The sequence below is a fragment of the Notamacropus eugenii genome, chromosome 3 (genome assembly GCF_028372415.1).
Source record: "Notamacropus eugenii isolate mMacEug1 chromosome 3, mMacEug1.pri_v2, whole genome shotgun sequence".
Lineage (NCBI taxonomy): Eukaryota > Metazoa > Chordata > Mammalia > Diprotodontia > Macropodidae > Notamacropus > Notamacropus eugenii.
The window spans coordinates 125,286,744-125,311,168 of NC_092874.1; positions in this window are offsets into that span (position 1 = coordinate 125,286,744).

Here is a 24,425-nt window from a genome sequence, read left to right on the forward strand (position 1 = left end):
AGCAGGAACGATCATGTTCTTTCATAAGCACCAAAATGTGGAGTTTGCTTTTGCTTCTCAACTGGTGGTATTAATGAAAAGTTTTACAATTATTTGGCAAGTCCTTATTTTTTCCATGTACCCGTTAGGAAATTTAGCTTTCCCAGTTGAATTTATAAGAATGCAAGTCATTCCCCAATTGGTAAATGGTCAAAGGATATGAACAGGCGGTTTTCAGAGGAAGAGATTAAAGCTATCTATAGTCATATAAAAATGCTCTGAATCACTATTGATAAGAGAAGTGCAAATCAAAATAACTCTGAGGTACCACATCACACCCATCAGATTAGCTAATAAGACAAAATAAGAAAAGGATAAATGTTTGAGAAGATGTGGGAAAATTGGAACACTAATGCATTGTTGGTGGAGTTGTGAACTGATACAACCATTCTGGAGAGCAATTTGGAAGGGTTATAAAATTGTGCATGCCCTTTCATCTAGCAATAGTACTTCTAGGTCTGTATCTCGAAGAGATCAAAGAAAAGAGAACAGGACCCACATGTAAAAAAAAAATATTTATAGCACCTATTTTTGTGGTGGCAAAGAATTGGAAACTGAGGGGATGCCCATCAATTGGGGAATGGTTGAACAAGTTGTGGTATGACTGCAGTGGAATGCTACTGTGCTATAAGAAATGATGAGCAGGGGGACTTTGAGAAAACACCTGGAAAGACATATGAACTGATGCTGAGTGAACTGAGCAGAACCAGGAGAACACTAAACACAATAACAGCCACAGTGTGTGATGATTGACTTTGATAGACTTAGCTCTTCTCACCAAATAAGAATCTAAGACAGCTCCAAAAGATTCGTGGAAAATGCTTTCCACATCCAGACAAAGAACCTGAGAGTCTGAATGCAGATGGAAGCATACCATTTGCTTTCCTGTTCTTTTCTTGTTTTGTTTCCTCTTTCTCATGGTTCTTCCCCTTAGTTCTAATTCTTCTTTACATCATTACTAATGTGAAAATAGGTTTCTCTCTTTTGAGAGAATATGAATGTATAAATAGAGCCTATATCAGATTGCATGCCTTCTTGGGGAGGAGGAGGAGAGGGTGGGGGAAAAATTCAAACTCAAAAATCTTATGGAAGTGAATGTTAAAAACTAAAATAGATTATTTAAATAAATTAAACAAATAATTAGATTATTTAAAAAAGAAACTTAGCTTTCTCAGAGATTTCTCTCAGATCCATTTCCTGGGAAAACAAAAACAGATTTGGAATTTTCTCAGAAAAGAAATAAAAGTAATTGACCCAGGACCTACTACAGCTGATGTCCTTGGTGCCAAGAAACTTTTTGAAAGGAACAGAAACCTCTTGACCCATGGCATTAAAGACTGGATAAAAACAGAATAAAAAATATTGGAGAAATTTTCACTGACAAACATCCTTCAGAGAATGATAAAGTGAGACTTATGTTGAAACTTTGTAGGATCCATGATATCTCTGCTGTGGGTACTCCCTCTACCAGTTCAGATTCTAATCTATCCATGACTTCTCATACACTATCATTCTTGTCCATGTAATTACAAAAATCTTCCATAAGGGACCATCCAGTATATTAGATGCCTTCCCCTAAGGCAGAGGTTCCTAACTTTTTTGGGGGGTTCATGGACCCCTTTGCCAGTCTGATGAAGACTATGAATCCCTTGTCAGAATAATGCTTTTCAATGCCTAAAACACATAGGAATGCAAAGGGAACCAAGTATATTGAAATATAGTTATCAAAATGTATGTTTTTAAAAAGTTCAAAACCCCAGCTTATAAACTTCTACTCTACCTTGTAACATTTTTAAATTTCACTCTTGTCATCTCTCTCTCTCTCTCTCTCTCTCTCTCTCTCTCTCTCTCTCTCTCTCTCTCTCTCTTTCAGTGCACAACCAATCTACAATGTTTTCTAGTCACATATAGTGTTTATATGTGCTATTCCTGAAACATGTCTGTCACGTCACTCTGCTATTCAGCAAATTACAATGTTTTCCAGAATCAAGTACAAGTTTCCAGGCATTTAAAACCTTTCACAGTTTGCATGCAACCTTCACAGACACCCACACATATCTATATAGCTATATCTGTAGATACATAGATTCTGCATATATATGTGCATATGCATATATATATGTATATATATATATATATACATACATATACATATATATACATATATATATATATATGCCAAAGTATTCCTTATATGTGGTGCTTCATTTTGCATTTCCATGCCTTTGCATAAGGAGAAGGTCCCCCATGCCTGAGATGCATGGCATCTGTACTTCCTCCTCTTAAAGTCACTAACCTCCTCCAAAGCTCAGAGTAGACACTATCTCCTATATGGGACCTGTTCTCATCTAGATCTACTTTGTTTACACACGCGCGCGCACACACACACACACACACACACACACACACACACATGCAGTTTTCCTCTACAGAATTTAAATTTCTTTAATTGTCATTTCTGTATATCCACAATATCCCAAACAGGGTCTAGACACTGTAGATCTTAATAAATGATTGTTGATTAAGTGATTGCACCAGTTACTGAATAACATATTGTCAGCTACTTGTACCTGCCATGTTCCTTTTGATTTTCCTTGGGGTCATCTGCTGTTATGATTTTTCTCAGACTGTGATGTTTCATTGTTTGCAGCGATTTAGCTTCAGCTAAGGGTATCACAGCTATAAAAGATGGAATTTTGCAGAAGAAAGAATATTGGGATTATTGCGAATGTTTTCCAGATTCAATCCACTCCATACTCCTCTTAAACTTTCTGGTTTATTGTGCAATTGTAGTGTTGGACAAATATATACATACTGATTGACTAGTTCAATGAGCTACCCAGCGAGCAGCAAATTGTAATCGATACACATTCTTTTTCTTTTTATTAATTTATTTAACTTTTAACATTCATTTTCACAAAATTTTGGGTTCCAAATTTTCTCCCCATTTGTCCCCTCCCCTTACCCCAAAACACCGAGCATTCTAATTGCCCCTATCACCAATCTGCCCTCTCTTCTATCATCACTCCCTTCCCTTGTCCCCATCTTCTCTTTTGTCCTGTAGGGCCAGATAACTTTCTATACCCCTTTACCTGTATTTCTTATTTCCTAGTAGCAAGAACAGAACTCAACAGTTGTTCCTAAAACTTTGAGTTCCAGCTTCTCTTCATCCCTCCCTCCCCACCCATTCCCTTTGGAAGGCAAGCAATTCAATATAGGCCATATCTGTGTAGTTTTGCATATGACTTCCATAATAGTCATGTTGTGTAAGTCTAACTATATTTCCCTCCATCCTATCCTGCCCCCATTGCTTCTATTCTCTCTTTTGATCCTGTCCCTCCCCAAGAGTGTTGACTTCAAATTGCTCCCTCCTCCCATTGCCCTCCCTTCCACCATCCCCCCCACCCTGCTTATCCCCTTCTCCCCCACTTTCCTGTATTGTAAGATAGGTTTTCATACCAAAATGAGAGTGCATTTTGTTCCTTCCTTTAGTCGAATGTGATGAGAGTAGACTTCATGTTTTTCTCTCACCTTCCTTCTTTTTCCCTCCACTAAAAAGTCTTTTACTTGCCTCTTTTATGAGAGATAATTTGCCCCATTCCATTTCTCCCTTTCTCCTCCCAGTATATTTCTCTCTCACCGCTTAATTTCATTTTTTTAAGATATGATCCCATCCTATTCAATTCACTCTGCGCTCTCTGTTTGTGTGTGTGTGTGTGCATGCCTGTGTGTGTGTGTGTGTGTGTGTAATCCCACCCACTACCCAGATACCGAAAAAAGTTTCAAGAGTTACAAATATTGTCTTTTCAAGTAGGAATGTAAACAGTTCAACTTTTGTAAGTCCCTTATGACTTCTCTTTGCTGTTTACCTTTTCATGCTTCTCTTCATTCTTACGTTTGAAAGTCAAAGTTTCTTTTCAGCTCTGGTCTTTTCATCAAGAATGCTTGAAAGTCCTCTATTTCATTGAAAGACCAATTTTTCCCCTGAAGTATTATATTGTTTTGCTGGGTAGGTGATTCTTGATTTTAGTCCTAGTTCCTTTGACTTCTAGAATATGATATTCCATGCCCTTCAATCCCTTAATGTAGAAGCTGCTAGATCTTGTGTTATCCTGATTGTATTTCCACAATAATTGAATTGTTTCTTTCTAGCCTGCTTGCAATATTTTCTCCTTGACCAGGGAACTCTGGAATTTGGCCACAACGTTCCTAGGAGTTTCTCTTTTTGGATCTCTTTCAGGAGGTGATCAGTGGATTCCTTGAATACTTATTTTGCTCTCTGGTTCTAGAATCTCAGGGCAGTTTTCCTTGATAATTTCATGAAAGATGATGTTTAGGCTCCTTTTTTGATCATGGTTTTCAGGTAGTCCCATAATTTTTAAATTGTCTCTCCTGGATCTATTTTCCAGGTCAGTTGTTTTTCCAATGAGATATTTCACATTATCTTCCATTTTTTCATTCTTTTGGTTTTCTTGGGTGATTTCTTATTTTCTCATAAAGTCATTAGCCTCCATCTGTTCCATTCTAATTTTGAAAGAACTATTTTCTTCAGTGAGCTTTTGAACATCCTTTTCCATTTGGCTAATTCTGCTTTTGAAAGCATTCTTCTCCTCATTGGCTTTTTGAACCTCTTTTACCAATTAAGTTAGCCTATTTCCAAGGTGTTATTTTCTTCAGCATTTTTTTGGGTCTCCTTTAGCAGGGTGCTGATCTGCTTTTCATGCTTTTCTTTCATCTCTCTCATTTCTCTTCCCAGTTTTTCCTCCACCTCTCTAACTTGATTTTCAAAATCCTTTTTGAGCTCTTCCATGGCCTGAGCCCATTGTATATTTATTTTAGATGTGTGGGATACAGAAGCCTTGACTTCTGTGTCTTTCCCTGATGGTAAGCATTGTTCTTCCTCATCAGAAAGGAAGGGAGGAAATATCTGTTCACCAAGAAAATAACCTTCTATAGTCTTATTTTTTTTTCCCTTTTCTGGGCATTTTCCCAGCCAGTGACTTGACTTCTGAGTTTTCTTTCTACCCTTACCTTGTCTCCAGATCCGTCCAGCCAGCTCTTGGGGTCTGAGATTCAAATTCTGCTTCCCAGCCTCAGGGCTTTGGGTGGGGGCAGGGCTGCTATTCAGTGTGAGATTAAGTTCAGGTGCTCAGGTGGGGGCAGGGCCACCTCACAGGGCTCAGTTCCCTCAGGGAGTTTATGTGGAGACTTTCAACAATGGATCCAGGCTCCCGCCTGCTTGGGGAGCCCCTGTCTGCCGCCACCCCTGCTGCTGCCTCCCAAGGGGGCCCGAGCCATGGGGACACCCCACTCCCTTGTCAGCCACCCGAAAAGACTCTCTCACCAACCCTTCTCACCTGTGGGTGGAGGGACCTGCGGGGCTGCTGGAGATTCTGTCCCTGAAGCCTGCTTGGATCTGCTCCTCTTGGTGCTGCACGGCCAAGGCAGGGCTGGGCTCTGCTCCGGGTCGGTGGGTGACAGACCTTTCGTATCAGGTTTTCAGGTCTCTCTGGAACAGAAATCTCCTCAGCTCTGTTGTTCTGTGGCTTCTGCTGCTCCAGAATTTGTTGGGAGTTCTTCTTTACAGATATTTTATGGGCTGTGTGTTTTGAGCTAGCATATGTGTGTCTTTCTACTCCACCATCTTGGCTCCTCTCCCTCAATACACATTCTTTATCCACATGTTTTTTCCACATGTATTGCTAATCATATTTTAAATTTGTATTTTTTTAATTTTTTCTAACCACTTTCACATGGATATCATGTGTTCTATATTCTCACAACACTTCACATGCAAAAATGGAAACTCGTAGATGGAGTTTACTGATACATAACTATATAACTTGTTAGTAGGTGAACCAAGTCTGGAATCCAGCTAACTTGGTTTGCAGATTTTGATTCTCCACTATTCCACATCTCTGAAACAAGAGTAGATACTATTCTGATCGGCAGGTCTGACACCTGATAAGAAATACAGACTCAAAATTTAGTTGGAATTGCATTATGATAATTTCCCACTGTTATCATTTCACAAATCATCCACTTCAGAGTGACAAATCAAATCAGCTAACATTTCACAAAGGTATCAAGCAATACCATCAGAAATTGGTAAGAAGCTGTCTGTAAGAAATTCCAAGTTATTATTCTTGGTTCGAATGTTGTAGTAATAAGGAGAAAAAAAGTAGAGTGTAGAAAGTTATTTTAAATACTTGTAAAATACTAATAACCAAAAGGGAATGGAAAATCTCAAATAAAGAGAGAAATAGTTCATTTTGTGGAGACAAATGAATCAAAAAAATCTTTAATCTACCCTTGAAGAAATATAGTTACCTAGATATAAAATTCAGATCCAGACTTCTCAAGTCATGATTTTCTTTCAAAACCTCAAAGAATATAAGAGAAAGTCTGTTAGCCATGCCATTCTCCAAAATTTTAACTTGCCACCATAACACTCCTTTAAGTTTCTCATAAATTCACAGGGGTCTTAAAAAGAGATTCTTTTTTTGTTGTTGTTTTTTTTTAGACTCAAACACCAGAACTCAAATGCAGAACAGAAAAAAGAAAAAGAAACATATCATAACTTAAATATTGAAACTTAAATACAAAGAAAGAAGAGGGGAAAAAAGCATGTCATAAGCACAACAGAAGATGAGACGATTCCAAATATATAGCAATAAATTCTCATTTTAGGAAAACCTGTATAGCTCTCCATCTTTTCTCTGCTTCTATGTAAGTTTTCTTTTGTTCTCTGCTATGCCCTTTTTACTTTGTTTTGTTCCCTTCCTTTTAATTGTCCCAGAAAGGGACAATTAAATGCAGATATATTTATATATGTACATATAGATATATACATACATATACACATATATACATGTATGTACATACATACATGCATAGACATGTACTTTCTCTAACAAATTCTATACCTGATCTTTGTTTTTAACTTTGTAGACATCTCTTATTTCCTCTCCCTCCTGACTCTTCTGGTTTACTTCTACCCCCTATCTTACCTTCCTATTACTTAGCCTATCCTGCCTGCTAGGATCCCTCCCTTATCCTTCCATTCCCATAAATATAAACACCCTTCTATACCCCCCCTTAACCTATTCCCTCACCCTCCCCTCTAAATATCCCTCCCTTATTCTCCCATTCTCATTGATCTCAACCCCTTCTATAGCCCTCTTTTAACCCATTCCCTCACTGTCTCCTCTAGAGTTCCCTACCTTCTCCTCTTCCTCCTCCCTATCTGCTTATCACTTTATTTCTTCTAAATTTAGAAGATTTTTATATTCTTCTAGATATATGTGTGTGTGTGCATTTTTCCTTCTTGAATCCATTCCCAATGAAAATAGATTACCAGAACTACCAGCCTTCCTCCCCTATCTAATTCCTTTGTGTAGGTTCTTCCTCTTACACCTCATTTGTATGTGATAATTACTCTTTTTAACTGTTTCTAGATGGTTTTACTTTTAAAATTCATATCATACTTATGTCTATTCCAATGTTTGTTACAAACTATCCAATTGCTAATGACTACTTTAGATATATATTTTACATTTTTACATTCACAAAAGGTAAACAGTCTGTCCTTATTGAATCCCTTGTAATCAGTCTTTGGTATGTACCATTCAGGATTATGTTTAACATTTCTGGGTATGATATTTTTGGCCAGGACACCAATTTTTTTTGTTTGTTTTTTGCACTTCAGCATATAATGTCTCAAGATCTGTGATCCTTTATTGTCTCTGCTGTTAGGTCTTACATCATTCTAATTGTAGCACCATCATATATTTTTTTCCTTGTTGCTCTTAATATTTTCAGAATTTGACTATAATAATCCTATGAGTTTTCCTCCTAGGATCTCTTTCAAGTGGTGATTGGTGGATTTTTTTTTCTACTTTCTGCCTTAGTTCTAATATTTCAGGACAATTTTCTTTAATGATTTCTTGTATAATTGTATCAAGATTTTCTTTTTGATCATAGCTTTCAGGTAGTCTGATTATCCTTAGGTTTTTGCTTCTTGACTTGTTCTTTAGATCAAATGCTTTTCTTATGAGATGTTTCAATTTCTCTTTTATTTTTTCATTCTTTATATTTTGTTTAATTATTTCTTGATCTCTTATAGCTTTGCTGGCTTCCCATTGCCCAATTCTAATTGTCAAGGTGTCATTTTCTTCCTTAAGATTCTGGATTTCCTTTTCTAATTGGCTGATTTTCTTTTCATAATCTTGTTTTTCTTGGATTTTTGTTTTGTTTTTCCTCAACCTCTCTCATTTAATTTTCAAAGTCTTTTTTAAGTTCTTCTATAAATTATTTTGAGGCAGATGATCATTTGACATTACTCTTGGGGTAAAAGAGGATTTCTTTGCTTCAATATCCTCCTCTGAAGATGAACCCTGGTCTTCTCTATTCACATAATAGCTTTCAGTGGTTGGATTCTTTCTCCTTTTTTTATAGCAATAGCTTAATTTTTATATTCACCTCTATTCCTGGGGTATGGGGGATGGTGCCTCGGGTCTCAGATCTTTAGTTCTCCCCTCTAGCCTCCAAGCAAAGCCAAACTTTTAACCTTCTATACATGCCCACAGCCAGGGGCATCCTGCCCCACTGTTTTTGCACTCACTGGACCTATACTGGTTCCTTCCACCCACCTCCACTGCATTCCACAGCACAGCTGGATCTGGAGTTCCTTGTCAGCAGAGGTTTGCTTGATTTTCCTTGGCTCAGACGCTCAACTCCCCTCATTGTCACCAGGGTAAAAGTTCCTGTGGCTGGAGACTAGGAACCCTCCCAACTCAGCTAACCTCAGCTTGCTGCTTGTTTTTAAAGTAGACCCTAACCTGGAGATGTCTACTCTTCACAGGGAGGACACCTCATCCTTGGATTTTTCTTCAGATCTCAGATAGTCCCAGAAGCACTCCCATTCTGCCCCTACACTTTTTTATTTTCACCACTCTATGTTTGCCCTGAATCTCTATTTTTCCTTGTGGAGGAAAACCTTGAAAACTTAAAGTTTTTACCTACTCTACCATCTTCCCAGAATCTTCTCCAAAGACAGGGATTCTTAAAAAGGATAATAATATAGAATGTACAAATATAGGCTATTTGGAGGATCTGTTTATATCACAGTTTTAATGATTTAATTTTTTCTAAAAAAAAAATTAAAGTGGATTTGAAAACTGTGCTTTTTTTATCAATTAGATGTCACTTCATTGCCAAAGATCCAACCAAAAAAAAAAAATCCCCTTTCTTCTGTCCAGTTCATAGTATCTGAAGGAAATATTGAGAATAATTAAGTAAGAGGGGTGGTATCTTCATGTAGAATATCTGACCTTTTTACTTCTACAAATCTGATAATTTCATATTCATTTGAGCTGTCTATGGGATCTACTGAGTAGTATACAAAAGGTCTATGAATAGGACAGAAAAAAACCATAAGGACATGTGTTTTTGCTGCCCAACTCATAATCAACTGGATCTCAAGGTTGGTCATGATTCCAAGAGATGAAACAACATGCATGACAGTCCAAGGAAACCAAACCAGCCTAGAATTATAAGATGATGCTAAGTTGTTCTCGATGGTCAGGGACAAAATTGTACTACATTCAGGTAGAAGATGGAGTTAGGGACTTTTCTAAATCTACAACAAGCCATTCTCAGGTATCTTTAAATACATCAGTCATGAATAAGAAGATAAGGATGAGGAAGGGGCTAAGAGAATTTCTTTTATGTCATTGTCTACATTTATAGACTCAGTCATTTTAACTTTATTTGCCAAAAGGTTTCCTCCTCCTTTCCCTGAAGAAAAGAAGGAAAGGGTTGCTCATAACCAGTCTACCTTACTAATGTGTTGGCAATTTTTATCCAGTTAATCTGAGGAAATTCAAATTGCATGACTATTTTTAAGGAGATTTTTTATAAATGGGGTGCTCTTGGAACAAATTTTTACAAAGTAGCATCTAATGAAGTCTCACAAATAATTTTTTTACAGGCCGTTGGCTTTTGAATGTTATATTTGCTCACAAAATGTACATTACTACTGTTCACATTTGCTCCCCAGCTTTTTCCATAACACCAGAAATCATTAAACTATGAGAACACAAATTATTCTAGTGGTCTTAAATTCACTCAGACTTCTTTTTCACTGACAAGATCTTCATGAAAAATATGCAGAAGAGCGAGTTCCTATTTAAATATACTTTCAGTCTACTTCCTAGTTTCCAATAGTTCTGTGCCAATTCCAATGAATCATAGATTAGAGCTTAAAGAGATCTAACACAGCAGTTCATCCAAACTCTTCATTTTTAGATACAACCAATCTGATAGATCCCCTCTTAATATGAAGGGCCCCAAGGTATACTTTAGAAACCATTTACATTTCTGACTCATTCATTGACTGAACCAAGATGATCTAAAATCTTCAGTACATGGCACTCACAAGGGTAAATCACCAGTTTCCCCAGCAAGCGCACACTCATGACTCAAAATATCAATAGTTTTGTTGTGAGTCCCTTGAGGACGGGGTTCTTTTTGCCTTTCTTTATATCCCCATAACTTATCACAGAGTAGGGAACATAGTAAGTGCTTACTAAATGTTAATTAGCTTAATGAAAAGTTAATGGAAATAGATACTGAGGTGGTGTGATACAGGGAAGAAATTGCTATGTTTGGATTCCTAATTCTGCTTATTACTAGTGAGATACTGGACAAGTACACTTAACCTATGAGGACTTCATTTTCTTCCTCTCTTAAAAAGGTGAGTTGGACTACTTAACCTCTAACATATCTTCTAGCTCTAAATCATTGAATCTATGATTATACTTCTCTGATGCACTTTTCCTGTGAGATACTTTAGGATCTTCAGTGCCTGGCACTTCTGATGGGGTACAAGTCCAAGCCAAGATGTTTTCCCCTTGAATCAGGAGGACTTTGTCACATTTGTCTGAAGAGCCCTGGAAAGTCTGATCTTGGGCGGGGAAGTCTCTTTGAATTCCTCTTCCATTTCTCCCAGGTCTGATACTCCTTATCTTCTATTTAGCATTCTTTTGATATTCCTCCTTTTGATCTTACGAGCCGCTCCCATCAGGATCCTCCCTGGGTTGGATCTATCAGGACCATCCCTGGGCCCCCAGACTACCTGGTGACACCTTGACTGTTCCTCAGTCTTTTTCTGTATTTAAGTTCCATCTCGCCTCCATGAAGGCCCTCAGATTCAATCCAGCTCAGACTCTGTCTAGCTGAGATTCTATCTGGCCTGCTTGTGAATACAAGCGTTACTAATGCTTAGGCTCCTTAGGAGTCAACCCAGTATAGAGAATCTTTAATAAACTTTGTTTTTCTTTGGCTTTAAGAAGGCTTGTGCTGAATTCATTTGAACAGGAACCAGAGGTATTTTGGGGTCCCCAGCACACCCCATACCTCAACACTTCCAAGGATAATTACCAGTTCCTCTTACAGCTACACAGGCTCATAAAGGTCTATTTACTGAAAGTTTAGTTTGTAAATTCATATAAATACATGGGATTTACATTTAAGCCCATAGATAGCAATCATAATCCCCCATTTAGTGCTCTTCCCCTAAGACTTTTGTCCAATTCTGGTCATTCTCATTTCTGCCTTGAGTTGGGGCCCCTCCTTCCTTCTTGTCATAGCACTTCTAGCTGGAGTTCAGGGTACAGGAAACCACCTCTCTTCTTAACTTTCCTACTGTTCCTTTTCTTTCTCAAGAGCAATTGGAAGGAACTATACAAAATAAACAAAAAGGAAGGGGGAAGGATCCAGCTCCTCCTGGTGGTTGTACCAGAACACTGAGAAAAGGAAGTGATTTGCTATCAAAGATGAGAAGCCTGTGAGTCAGAAAGTTGAGGTATTTTGTCCAAGGTCAGATAACAAATAAGTGAGGGAAAAGTTAGCACTTGTAAGATGGATAAACACAGCACACTTCAGGGCTACTAGCACAGGTTCACTCTTGATTTGGTCAGACGGAAAGACACTAAAGAGGGGTTAATAATCTTACTTTATTCTAGTCTAGTTCTCTCAAAAGAGATTGCTGACAATGGGAGCACCAAATCCTATAGCATTCCCTAATCAACCTTCATACAAGGGCCGATGAAAAAGGGTGGCAACTATCCCTACATCTCTATGGGGGTCAATCGACACAGGTACAAACTTGTGCTTCCCCTAAATCCTCTCAAACCTCCATGAGGGCCGGTTGAAGCACACACAGCATTTGTGCATTCAACCCTAAGGGTTCCCCATTGACTGACTAGTGACCACCTGTTTTATAGATCAACAGATATAGAAGGCATATTGCCAGCAATAGTCTCACAAGTTTGTATCACCTCATCCCTGTATCTCACTGCGCAGCCACAGTGGATGTTTATATTATTCACCATTATATAACTATGCTCAAGTGTGGTGGAGATGTTTTGAACCATAACTGTGGGAGCTCATATCTAATACTTGAGAGCTGTTGATTGTTATGACTGTGAATCCTGGGAAACTGAACTCTGAGAAATAACAAAAATTCACTTTATACACACTAAAATCCACCTTATTTATACTAAAATTCACCTTATATACAGCACTATAAACAAGGTCTCTTGGTTTCAAATCCAACATTCTTTCACTGAGCTAATATATATTTTACATATAGGCTAATGTATCTTTTCCTGGTAATACAACAATTGATAAATAACCTTAAAGTTATAGTTCTTACAAAGGCAAATTTAGTATTCCATGGGTAAAATGATGATGCTATCTGACCTTTATATTTGGTGGTGCAATACAAGGATTATCTAGGGGGAAAAAATTCATAATGGCAATAGAATTCTTTAAATGTTCTAATTTAATATTTTCCTGAAGCTTTATAACTAATTTCCTGTCACTCTGCTTCCCATCACATTTTCTGTTGATAAGAATTATAAAACTAAAATAGGGTCTTAAAATCTATTAGGAGATTTCTGAAAAGATAAGCCCATTTCATATGAACATAAAAATGAATTCAAATAGGCTCAGAGTATTCTGATTACAGTGCAATTTGCAGGAAATTAAATCCCTTTGGGATTTAATTTTCAACTAAAATAAATGGCAATAAAATGATCATAGACAAAAAAGTGGCCTACAAAACTTAACATTTAAAAATCATAATTTTCAAGCTAATAACCAATTGTAGCCAATTAGTGGAGAGTCCCACATTAGGAAGAGTGTTGCTTATAATTTGCTAACAAACATCACCTGTGGGAATGTAGACTAGCAGCAAAGCTTTTGGTTGATCAACCCTTTCCTGGAATTTCCAAAGGATTAGGTTTTGATGGAGAGGCAGGGAGCACCAAAAAGGGTTAGAGGGAGTCAAAATATGTAGCATGATGAAATAACACTTTTCTTGTTAGAGACATTGACTCATTTTCTTGCTGTCTTGAGTGTAATTGACACATCAAGGGCAACTTGAAAATGCTGGAAATATGATGGGGAAAATCTCTCTTTCTGTGTCTCTCTCTCTCCCCTCACCCCAGTGGTCTCTGTTTTGTCTCTATCTCTGTGATTCTGTCCCTCCTCCTTCCCATTAGAACCAACTAGTGAAGAAACATGAAACATAAGGTGATACTTTTCTGCTTGAAATCAAAAACTATTGAGATTTTGTTTTCTGTGACTCAAAGTGAATGCATTAGCCCCTCAGGGACTGGTGATAAAACCACTGCCTGGCCAAAGAGGATATAGACACTCATTAAAATAAGCAAAAAACATGTAAAATGCAATCCTTATATTTTAATATATGAATAAGAAAACATGTATGTGATAAGAATCCTAACAGATTTGCCTCATTTCCACTGAGTCACTGAAAGATGTTAACGGTTTATTTTTTTAATATGTACACAGATAAGAGGCACTTGAATTTTAAAAAATGTTTCATAGAAAATAAATACCTGCATTCAGGGGCTTTTGAAGAAAGGAAATCTAGTATATCTGAAGATCCTTCCAACACACTATGATGCCCAGCTAATGATATATCTTTAGATCTATACAGCTGAAAAAAAAATTGCTGTATAGATTGATTCCTCAACTCTGTCTTCTGTCTAGGTGATGTTTCTTTCTCTGGGTTCCTATTGATTTTCCACTTAGGTCCAATAGCCTTTTTAACTGCTGAAACAAATACCAAAAATTACCCCCAAAAGCATACATACAGTGTTGATGCAGTAGGCTTATTTAGATTCTATAAACTCAAAGCAAATCAATTTTGGATTTTCTACTTTATTATCACAAATGCTGTTGGATTAATCACATGGGTTGTCTTCACAGCCAAATAACTTCTAAATCAAGAGGAAGTGAAAAGGACTGTTAAAGACAGAAAATTTTAAATAACTTGGGAAGCTGAAAGCTAAGAATTAAAATCAATCTATAGACCTTACAAATAAAATGTAGCACCACCTTAAGGCTTAAAAACTAAAAGTACATATCTGTATATGAATACAGATATTATTAGTATCACCTGGATAACCTTTAAATCTGATCATCCTGCAGATACATATTTTTAATATTTGTACTACCATATTATATTTGTTTCTTAGTATAATTCCATTAGATTTTATTTTTATAAGGAATTATAAGAAATATAAAGATTTTTTTTCTTGAAAGGGAATGCCTTTATTCCCTATTTCACTTTGGCCCTATAGACATTTATCAAACCTCTGCTACGTATACAACCCTATGGGAGACATTAAAGTTAGCAAAAACAAAAACAAAGGGAGAGAAAGTCTTAGAGATTATATAATTTCGCACACTCATTTTATATTTTTCAAGATTAAGGCCCAGAAACATTAAATCATTTATCCAAGATCACATTGGTAGTAAAATTAGATGTGATTTTAAGCCCAGATCTTCTGACTTTCAAATCAATGCACTCTCTAATCTACATGCTCTCATGGTCTTTACAGTACAGTAGGGGGACAGAGTAGATAGAAGAGTATGCTCACACAATGAAGTCAGAAGAACCAGATGTAAGTCACATAATAACTGCCTGCCTAAAGGTTAGGGCTCTATGGAACAGGAGAAAGATCAGTGGCTTTCATTTTAGAGAACCTGAGTTCAAATCCTTTCTTCCTTCACTTAATACCTGTGTGATCTTAGATAGACCTCAAGGAGTCTGTGAACTCAGACAGGGGGAAAAAATTACATCCCTAGAAATTTAACTTTTCTTTTCAATTGTGTTTTCAAAAATATTTTGAGGAGTCTAGACACTTCTCCAGACTGCCAAAGGAGTCCATGACATGCAATAAGGCTAAGAACCCCCATGCTAGGTAATCTTCTAACAAAGAACAGATCCCAGAAGGAATTGATATAATTCCAATTATGGTAAGTGTTTTATACTTTATGATTTATGCCATGGACCAATTGCTAGGGACTACCATGATATCTACTTCCACACTGGGAACTTCCTGAGGAAATATGCAGTGCATATAAGCAGAAACAGCCCCCAAATTCCCTGAGTGCAAATTGGAGAGTTGCCACCAGAAGCAGCCACTATGACTTGTTCCTGTACTCACCAAGGGTGTACAAATACTTCTTAGAGGGTATTAATTAACTTCTCTCCTCTAGAGTATGTATTGACTGAAATATGAGGGTTGTAGAGAAAAATGGAAGAATTTTCAAGAACAAAAAAAAGGGCATTTATCAATCTATGGGAAAATACATGTCACTAGTAAGGAACCATATTGAGTTTCCATTTTGCTTGGGCTGCATATTCTGCAGATACATGAATTCTTCATCTTTGCCTATGTATTTATACGTCAGAAACTAATGAGATCCTCTTTTCACAAAGGCAGTATTTATTTGGGTGTTCATTCATGTTTTTTCTAAGAATTTCTGTTTTGAAGTGTTGATTTTAAAACCTAATTAATATTTACACTCCCAACTAATTGAATTTGGTAGCTGTTGTCTATATGCTAATTTGTTTATGGTGACTGACCATCTGTTGTGATATAGGAGTTTCCATCTGTGTTTAATAATTTTCCTAAGAAAAAATCTTTCATTCTATATTTCTTCATTCATTTTAGCTCATCAAGAAGGAAGGCCCCAACTGAAGGACAGTGGCATAATTTCAATTTCCAACCAATATATGCATGCATAACCACTCAAATCACAAGGGGGAAAATTGCTACAGGGAACTGAATCTCCATGAAATTTCTTCAAATATTCTAAAGTTGTAAATGCTTACTTCATGCTGAACAATTTACGGTAAAGCCTGTGAACTCCTGTTGAGCTCAGCATGCTTTCATGTTATCTATAAATGTTTTTTAAGATTAAACTTTTAAAGAAAGAATCATTTTTCATGTTTTATACACATAGAAATATTCTCATAATTTTTATCTTTTCAGATATTTCTAATCATTACCTTGTCTCACAATTCATGGTAGAAGAAGAGGGAGATTTTATTTTTTCAATGCTAGAAATAAAAAATTTCTGGGAATTGGAGGATTAGGAAGCTAAATTATTTCTTTTTTTTTCTTTTATGTGTCAGTGTATCCAGTTGGAAAAAAAATCTTGGACAAAGCTATTTTTGTGGGGTTTTTTTTTGCTTTTTTATTCCTGTCCATCATTGGGTCAGTGACCTCCTTACTGCAGAGACTCCTAAGGAGTCACTAAATGGGAAAGTGCATTATAGTCTGTACTTTTTTTCACATCTTTGAGTTTTAAATACAGATAGTGATGCTCTCCAGTTGCTCCTACTTATGGATACACTTGTGCTAGTTGAAGTAAGTTCCCCAACGCTGATACTTCTCAATGCGATCCATGATTCTTGAATGAGATTAATTCAACAATTATTACAAGAAAAACTAAATGAATGAAAAGTGCCTAATATTCAGAATATGACACAAGCAGAGCATAAATATCCAGAATAGGCATTGAAGATGAACAACTTGTTTTTAGAAAAGAAAATAAATATTTCCCTAGTGATGCTATGTGGCTGCAAATCTTGGAAATCCATGGTCTCTGAAGAATCAAGTAGCAGATGACCCAAAAGTTAGAGGAAAGATTATAGTGGGCACAAGTAGGCTACAGAATCTTTCTCATGATGATTATGCTCAAGAAATGGTATAAGGGAGTGACTTGTTGGGAGGGGAGCCAAGATGGTAGAGTAGAAAGACAGACCTGCCCTAATTCTACCCTCATAACTCAAAACATACCTTACAAAATGACTCTAAACAAATTCTAGAGCAGCAGAAGTCACAAAACAACAGAGTGAAAGAGATTTTCAGCCCAAGACAGCCTGTAAGGCTGACAGGAAAAGTCTATTGCACAGGGCTCAAGAGCAGAGCACAGCCCAACCTTGGCCACAGCACTGCACAGACAGGACTGGAGTAGGCTTCAGGGCAGAGAATCAAAGGTAACAGGTGGAATTCCCAGATTGCTCAACCCACAAAAGCCAAAGACAGCTTCAAAGATCAGTAAGAAAGCTCTTTCACCTGTGTGAGAGTGGGGCATGGGTCTGGTCCAAGCCACAGCCCCAGGGCAACAACAGTCACTGCAGCAGCATCCATTTTTAGAGCCTTCAGCCTAAAGACCCTCAGGGAATCAAGCTGCTGATCTGGATCTCAGCCCTGAGTCGCTGTCTTGGGGTGATGAAGGCCTCTGGTGTGGTGAAGCTGGTGGAGGCACTGGAGAGGGAATCCTACTCACAGATCCTGGGCAGAAAGGAGTATTTGTGGTTGCTCATAGAACAGAGCACAGGCCAGGAGGGAAGGAACCTCTTCTCCCTTGATTGTACCACCTTGGAAGAACTGAAAACTTAGAGATCATAGACTATACCCTCAACTTGACAAAGGACTCAAGAGTGAAGTAACTGACTGGGAAAATGCCCAAAAAAGGGAAAAAATTAAGACTCTAGGAGGTTACTTTCTTGGTGGACAGGTATTTTCTTCCATTCTTTTGGATGAGGAAGAACAAAGCATAGCATCCAAGGAAGACATCAAAGTCAAGGCTTTTACATCCAAAACCTCCAAAAATAATATGTAATTATCTTAGGCCATGGAAGAGCTCAAAAAGGATTTTGAAAATCAAGTAAGAGAGGTGGAGGGAAAACTGGGAAGAAAAATGAGAGTGAAACTATAAGATCATGAAAAGCTTGCTAAAGGAGAGCCCCCAAAAATGCTGAAGAAAATAACACCTTTAAAAAAGAGACTAACCCAAACGGCAAAAGAGGTCCAAGAAGCCAATGAAGAGAAGAATGCTTTAGAAAGCAGAATGGGACAAATAGAAATGGAGGTTCAAATGCTCACTGAAGAAAATAGTTCTTTAAAAATTAGAATGGAGCAGATGGAAGCTAATGACTTTATGAGAAGCCAAGAAACTACAAAACAAACCAAAAGATTGAAAAAAATAGAAGACAATGTGAAATGTCTCATTGGAAAAACAACTGACCTGGAAAATAGATCCAGGAGAGACAATTTTAAAACTATGGGACTATCTGAAAGCCATGATCAAAAAAAGAGCCTAGACATCATCTTTCATGAAATTATCAAAGAAAACTGCTCTGATATTCTAGAACCAGAGGGTAAAATAAATGTGGAAAAATCCACCAATTACCTCCTGAAAGAGATATGAAAAGGAAAACTCCTAAGAATATTGTAGCCAAATTCCAGGGTTCCCAGGTCAAGTGGAAAATATTGCAAGCAACCAGAAAGAAATAATTCAAGTATTGTGGAAATACAATCAGGATAACAGAATATTTAGCAGCTTCTATGCTACAGGAAAATAGGGGAGAAGGGGACAAGTGGGGTGTGAAGGGGATGCTAGAAGGGAGAGCACATGGGAGGAGGGAGTAATTAGAAGTAAACACTTTTGGGGAGGGACAAGGTCAAAAAAAGAAAAAAGATAGGATAGGATGGAGGGAAATATAGTTAGTCTTTCGCAACATGACTATTATGGAAGTCCTTTGCATAACTGCACATGTATAGCCTATATTGAATTGTTTGCCTTCTCAGTGGGGATGGGTGGGGAGGGAGGAAGGGGGAGAACTTGGAACTCAAAGTTTTAGAAACAAATGTTGAGAATTGTTTTTGCATACACCTGGGAAATAAGAAATGGTAATGGGGTATAGAAATCTATCTTGCCCTACAAGATAATAGAGGAGATTGATTAGAGTCTTTCTCTGAGCAGGAAAAATTCTGTTAAGTTGGAGGGAAAGCTGAGTCATTACACAGTTGGCAGCAGTGGAACAGGAGTGGGCAGCTTTCAGAGATATAGTAAACAGTGCTGCCTTTACTCATTTGGTCCAGAAAGGAGGGCAGATTGGGATAAGGGGTAATTAGAATGCACTGTCTTGGGGTGGGGGGAGAGGAAAGATGGGGAAAAAATTTGGAACTTAAAATCTTGTGGAAATGAATATTCAAAATTAAAGGTAGATAGATAGATAGGTAGATAGATGGACAGACGGATGGATAATTTAATGTTAAAAAAAGAAGTGGCATAAGGGAAATCATTCAGGAAAAGCACAATACAAAAAGCAGGTGAGCCAGTCACACATTCAAAGCTAAAACAACAGATGATAGCTCAAAGTTATATACAGTTCTTCACAAAATGTAGAAGCAGGACTCAAGGATGTTGGGTAGATCCTCTGTAGAAGATCTTTGTAAGACATGAATAAAGTAATGCAGAATGAGGAGTGGAAGAGCTTCTACTTGCAACAATTGAAAGAATATATTCATTAATGAGATGACAAAATTATTAAAGGATATGATTTATATCACTAGAGCATAACCCATGAGAATTTCAGCCTTTGACCTGATAGTTTATATTATGGTGAACCTACCACACTGGCCAACTTAATTTTTACATTTTATTTATATTTTTAAATAATAAGCATATACATTCTCTCCCTCTCCCTCCACCTCCACACTGAATTTAAAAGGAAAAAAAGGAAAACAACATTCAAATAACAAACGTACACAGTCAAGCAAAATAAAATCCCTTACTATCTATCACCAGAAGTGCACTTCTCATTTCACATCCTGAATTCATCAACAAGGAAGTCTTTGGTTTTCCATATGATTTAATTCACATGTTTTTCTTCCACTAAAATAACCTAACCTATTCCATAAAGCCTCAATTTGCAACAGACTTTTATAGGAATCCTTAATACCTTAAAAATAATTAAGACATTGTGCTGATTCATTCAATAATTTTTTTTCTCACCTGCTATATATGAGGTGACGAGTCATGTACTATAGCAGATAGGTAAGTGACAAAGCATCAGGTACATATACATTAGCATCTACAGTCACAACCCTGCATACAGGCAGCTCAGGCCATAGGGTCATCTTATCACTGGACTAACGTAGTAAGATTTGGCAGGCTGCTGTGTGTGTGAGTAGCCTTTTTTATTGACTACATTTCTCATATTCTGGCATGAGGAAGGGTCTACAAAAGGTACCCTAAAATTTTCTGCTTCACCCAACCCTGACTTGCTTGCCATGGCAGGAGGAAATTCCACCCTGTGATTAAAACACACCAAAAAAATGTACAAAAACTTTAACAAAGATGAATCCATTCATCCTCATACATGGAATGCATGACATGAAATCCAGTAGCCCTGAAAGATAAATAGCTCGTGCTGCAAGAGAACTCAGCAGCATTACATCCAAATAGCAACCCTGAGTGAAACAAGGCTGGCAAATGAAGGTCAGCTTACCAAAGTAGGGAGCTGGATACACATTTTTTCTAGAGTGGTGATAGGGACTGCTGTGAAGTTGACATAAGTTTTGCAATCTAAACTAATAGAGTCAACATGCTTGTAGGCCTACCAAAAGGAGTAGATTCAGATAGAGGATAGATAAAGGATAGATTCAGAACACCGAGATTACACCTTGCAGGAAAGCACCATGACACCATCACCAATGCATATGCTCCCACCATGATGAACCCTGATGAGGTAAAAAAAATATATTTATGGGGGAGGAGCCAAGATGGTGGAATAGAAGGACACACATATGCTAGCTCTGAAGCTACAGCCCATAAAATATCTGCAAAGAAGAACTCCCAACAAATTCTGGAGCAGCAGAAGCCATAGAATAACAGAGCAGACGAGATTTCTGTTCCAGAGAGACCTGAAAACCTGACTTGCAAGGTCCCTCATTCACTGGACCTGGAGCAGAGCCCAGCCCTGCCTTAGCCATATGGCACTGAGAGGAGCAGATCCGAGCAGGCTTCAGGGACAAAATCTCCAGCAGCCCCGCAGGTCCCTCCACCCACAGGTGACAAGGGTCGGTGAGAGGGTCTCTTTGGCTGGTCGAGAGGGGAACGGGGTTTCCCCATAACTCAGGCCCCCTCAGGAGGCAGCAGCGGAGGTAGCAGCAGCAGACAGGGGCTCCCCGAGCAGGTAGGAGCCTGGATCCATGGTTGAAGGTCTCCACATAACCCCCCAAGGGAACTGAGCCCTGTGAGGCAGCCCTACCCCCACCTGAGCACCTGAACTTAATCTCACACTGAATAGCAGCCCCACCCCCACCCAAAGCCCTGAGGCTGGGAAGCAGCATTTGAATCTCAGACCCCAAGAGCTGGCTGGGGAGATCTGGAGGCATGTTGGGTGTGAAAAGAAAACTCAGAAGTCAAGTTACTGACTGGGAAAATGCCCAGAAAAGGGAAAAAAAATAAGACTAAAGAAGGTTACTTTCTTGGTGAACAGATAATTCCTCCCTTCCTTTCTGATGAGGAAAAACAATGTTTACCATCAGGGAAAGACACAGAAGTCAAGGCTTCTGTAACCAACACATCTAAAATAAATACACCATGGGCTCAGGCCATGGAAGAGCTCAAAAAGAATTTTGAAAATCAAGTAAGAGAGGTAGAGGAAAAACTGGGAAGAGAAATGAGAGACATGAAAGAAAAGCATGAAAAGCAGGTAAACACCTTGCTAAAGGAGACCCCAAAAAATGCTGAAGAAAATAACACCTTGAAAAATAGGCTAACTCAATTGGCAAAAGAGGTTCAAAAAGCCAATGAGGAGAAGAATGCTTTCAAAAGCAGAATTAACCAAATGGAAAAGGAGGTTCAAAAGCTCACTGAAGAAAATAGTTCTTTCACAATTAGAAGGGAACAGATGGAGGCTAATGACTTTATGAGAAACCAAGAAATCACAAAACAAAACCAAAAGAATGAAAAAATGGAAGATGGAAAAACAACTGACCTGGAAAATAGATCCAGGAGAGACAATTTAAAAATTATGGGACTACCATGATCAAAAAAAGAGCCTAAACATCATCTTTCATGAAAAACTGCCCTGAGATTCTAGAACCAGGGGGCAAAATAAGTATTCAAGGAATCCACCGATCACCTCCTGAAAGAGATCCAAAAAGAGAAACTCCTAGGAACATTGTGTCCAAATTCCAGAGTTCCCTGGTCAAGGAGAAAATATTGCAACCAGCTAGAAAGAAACAATTCAAGTATTGTGGAAATACAATCAGGATAACACAAGATCTAGCAGCTTCTACATTAAGGGATCAAAGGGCGTGGAATAGGATATTCCAGAAGTCAAAGGAACTAGGACTAAAACCAAGAATCACCTACCCAGCAAAACTGAGTATAATACTTCAGGGGAAAAAAATGGTCTTTCAATAAATTGGGGACTTTCAAGCATTCTTGATGAAAAGACCAGAGCTGAAAAGAAAATTTGACTTTCAAACACAAGAATGAAGAGAAGCATGAAAAGGTAAACAACAAAAAGAACTCATAAGGGACTTACAAAAGTTGAACTGTTTACATTCCTACATGGAAAGACAATATTTGTAACTCTTGATACTTTTCAGTATCTGGGTAGTTGGTGGGATTACACACACACACACGCACACACACAGAGTACAGAGTGAAATGAATAGGATGGGATCCTATGTTAAAAAAATGAAATTAAGCAGTGAGAGAGAAATATACTGGGAGGAGAAAAGGAGAAATGGAATGGGGCAAATTATCTCTCATAATAGAGGCAAGCAAAAGACTTTTTAGTGGAGGGAAAAAGAAGGGAGGTGAGAGAAAAACATGAAGTTTACTCTCATCACATTCCACTAAAGGAAGGAATAAAATGCACACTCATTTTGGTATGAAAACCTATCTTACAATACAGGAAAGTGGGGGAGAAGGGGATAAGCAGGGTGGGGGGGATGGTGGAAGGGAGGGCAATGGGAGGAAGGAGCAATTTGAAGTCAACACTCTTGGGGAGGGACAGGATCAAAAGAGAGAATAGAAGCAATGGGGAGCAGGATAGGATGGAGGGAAATATAATTAGTCTTACACAACACGACTATTATGAAAGTCATTTGCAAAACTACACAGATATGTCCTATATTGAATTGCTTGCCTTCGAAAGGGAATGGGTGGGGAGGGAGGGATGAAGAGAAGTTGGAACTCAAAGTTTTAGGAACAACTGTCGAGTACTGGTCTTGCTACTAGGAAATAAGTAATACAAGTAAAGGGGTATAGAAAGTTATCTGGCCCTACAGGACAAAAGAGAAGATGGGGACAAGGGAAGGGAGTGATGATAGAAGAGAGGGCAGATTGGTGATAGGGGCAATTAGAATGTTCGGTGTTCTGGGGTGGGGGGAGGGGACAAATGGGGAGAAAATTTGGAACCCAAAATTTTGTGAAAATGAATGTTAAAAGTTAAATAAATTAATTTTAAAAATTTATGAATGCCTGGAGACACTCAACATCAATGTGCTGAAAGAAGACAAGTTTGTTATCCTGGGTGACTTCAATGCAAGAGTAGGCACAGACTACCAAATACAGCATGGAGTCCTTGGAACAAATAGAGCTGGAATTAGCAAAAGCAACAGTCATTTACTACTGAAGACTTGTGTGTCTCATGACCTTCTCATCACCAACACTGTCTTCCATTTACCCAAATGCAATATAACTTCATGGATGCACCCTCACAGTAAAAATTGGTATTTAATAGACTATGTTGTTGTAAGGAGAAAAGACAGACAACATGTGAGAGTGATGAAGGTAATGTGTGGTGCACAATGTTGGACTCATCATGAACTTATCCTCTTGAAGTTATGACATTCACTAAAAGCAGCTGTAGCCCCAAGGCAAGATGACTGCCAGAAGACACAATATCAACAGAGTCCTTCTCTGAGCAGGAACAATTCTGCTAAGTTGGAGGGAAAGCTGAGCCATTACACAGTTGGCAACAGTGGAACAAAATAGGAGTGGGCAGCTTTCAGAGATTTGGTAAACAGCACTGCCTTTACTTGTTTGGTCCAGAATACTCATAAGATTTGTTTGACAAAAATGGTGGGGAAACTAAGCTTGTAAATGAAAAACAAAAACTTCATAGGGTTTACTAGAAGAATAGATTATCTGTCACTAGGAACACAGTGTTTAACTCCATCAAAAGT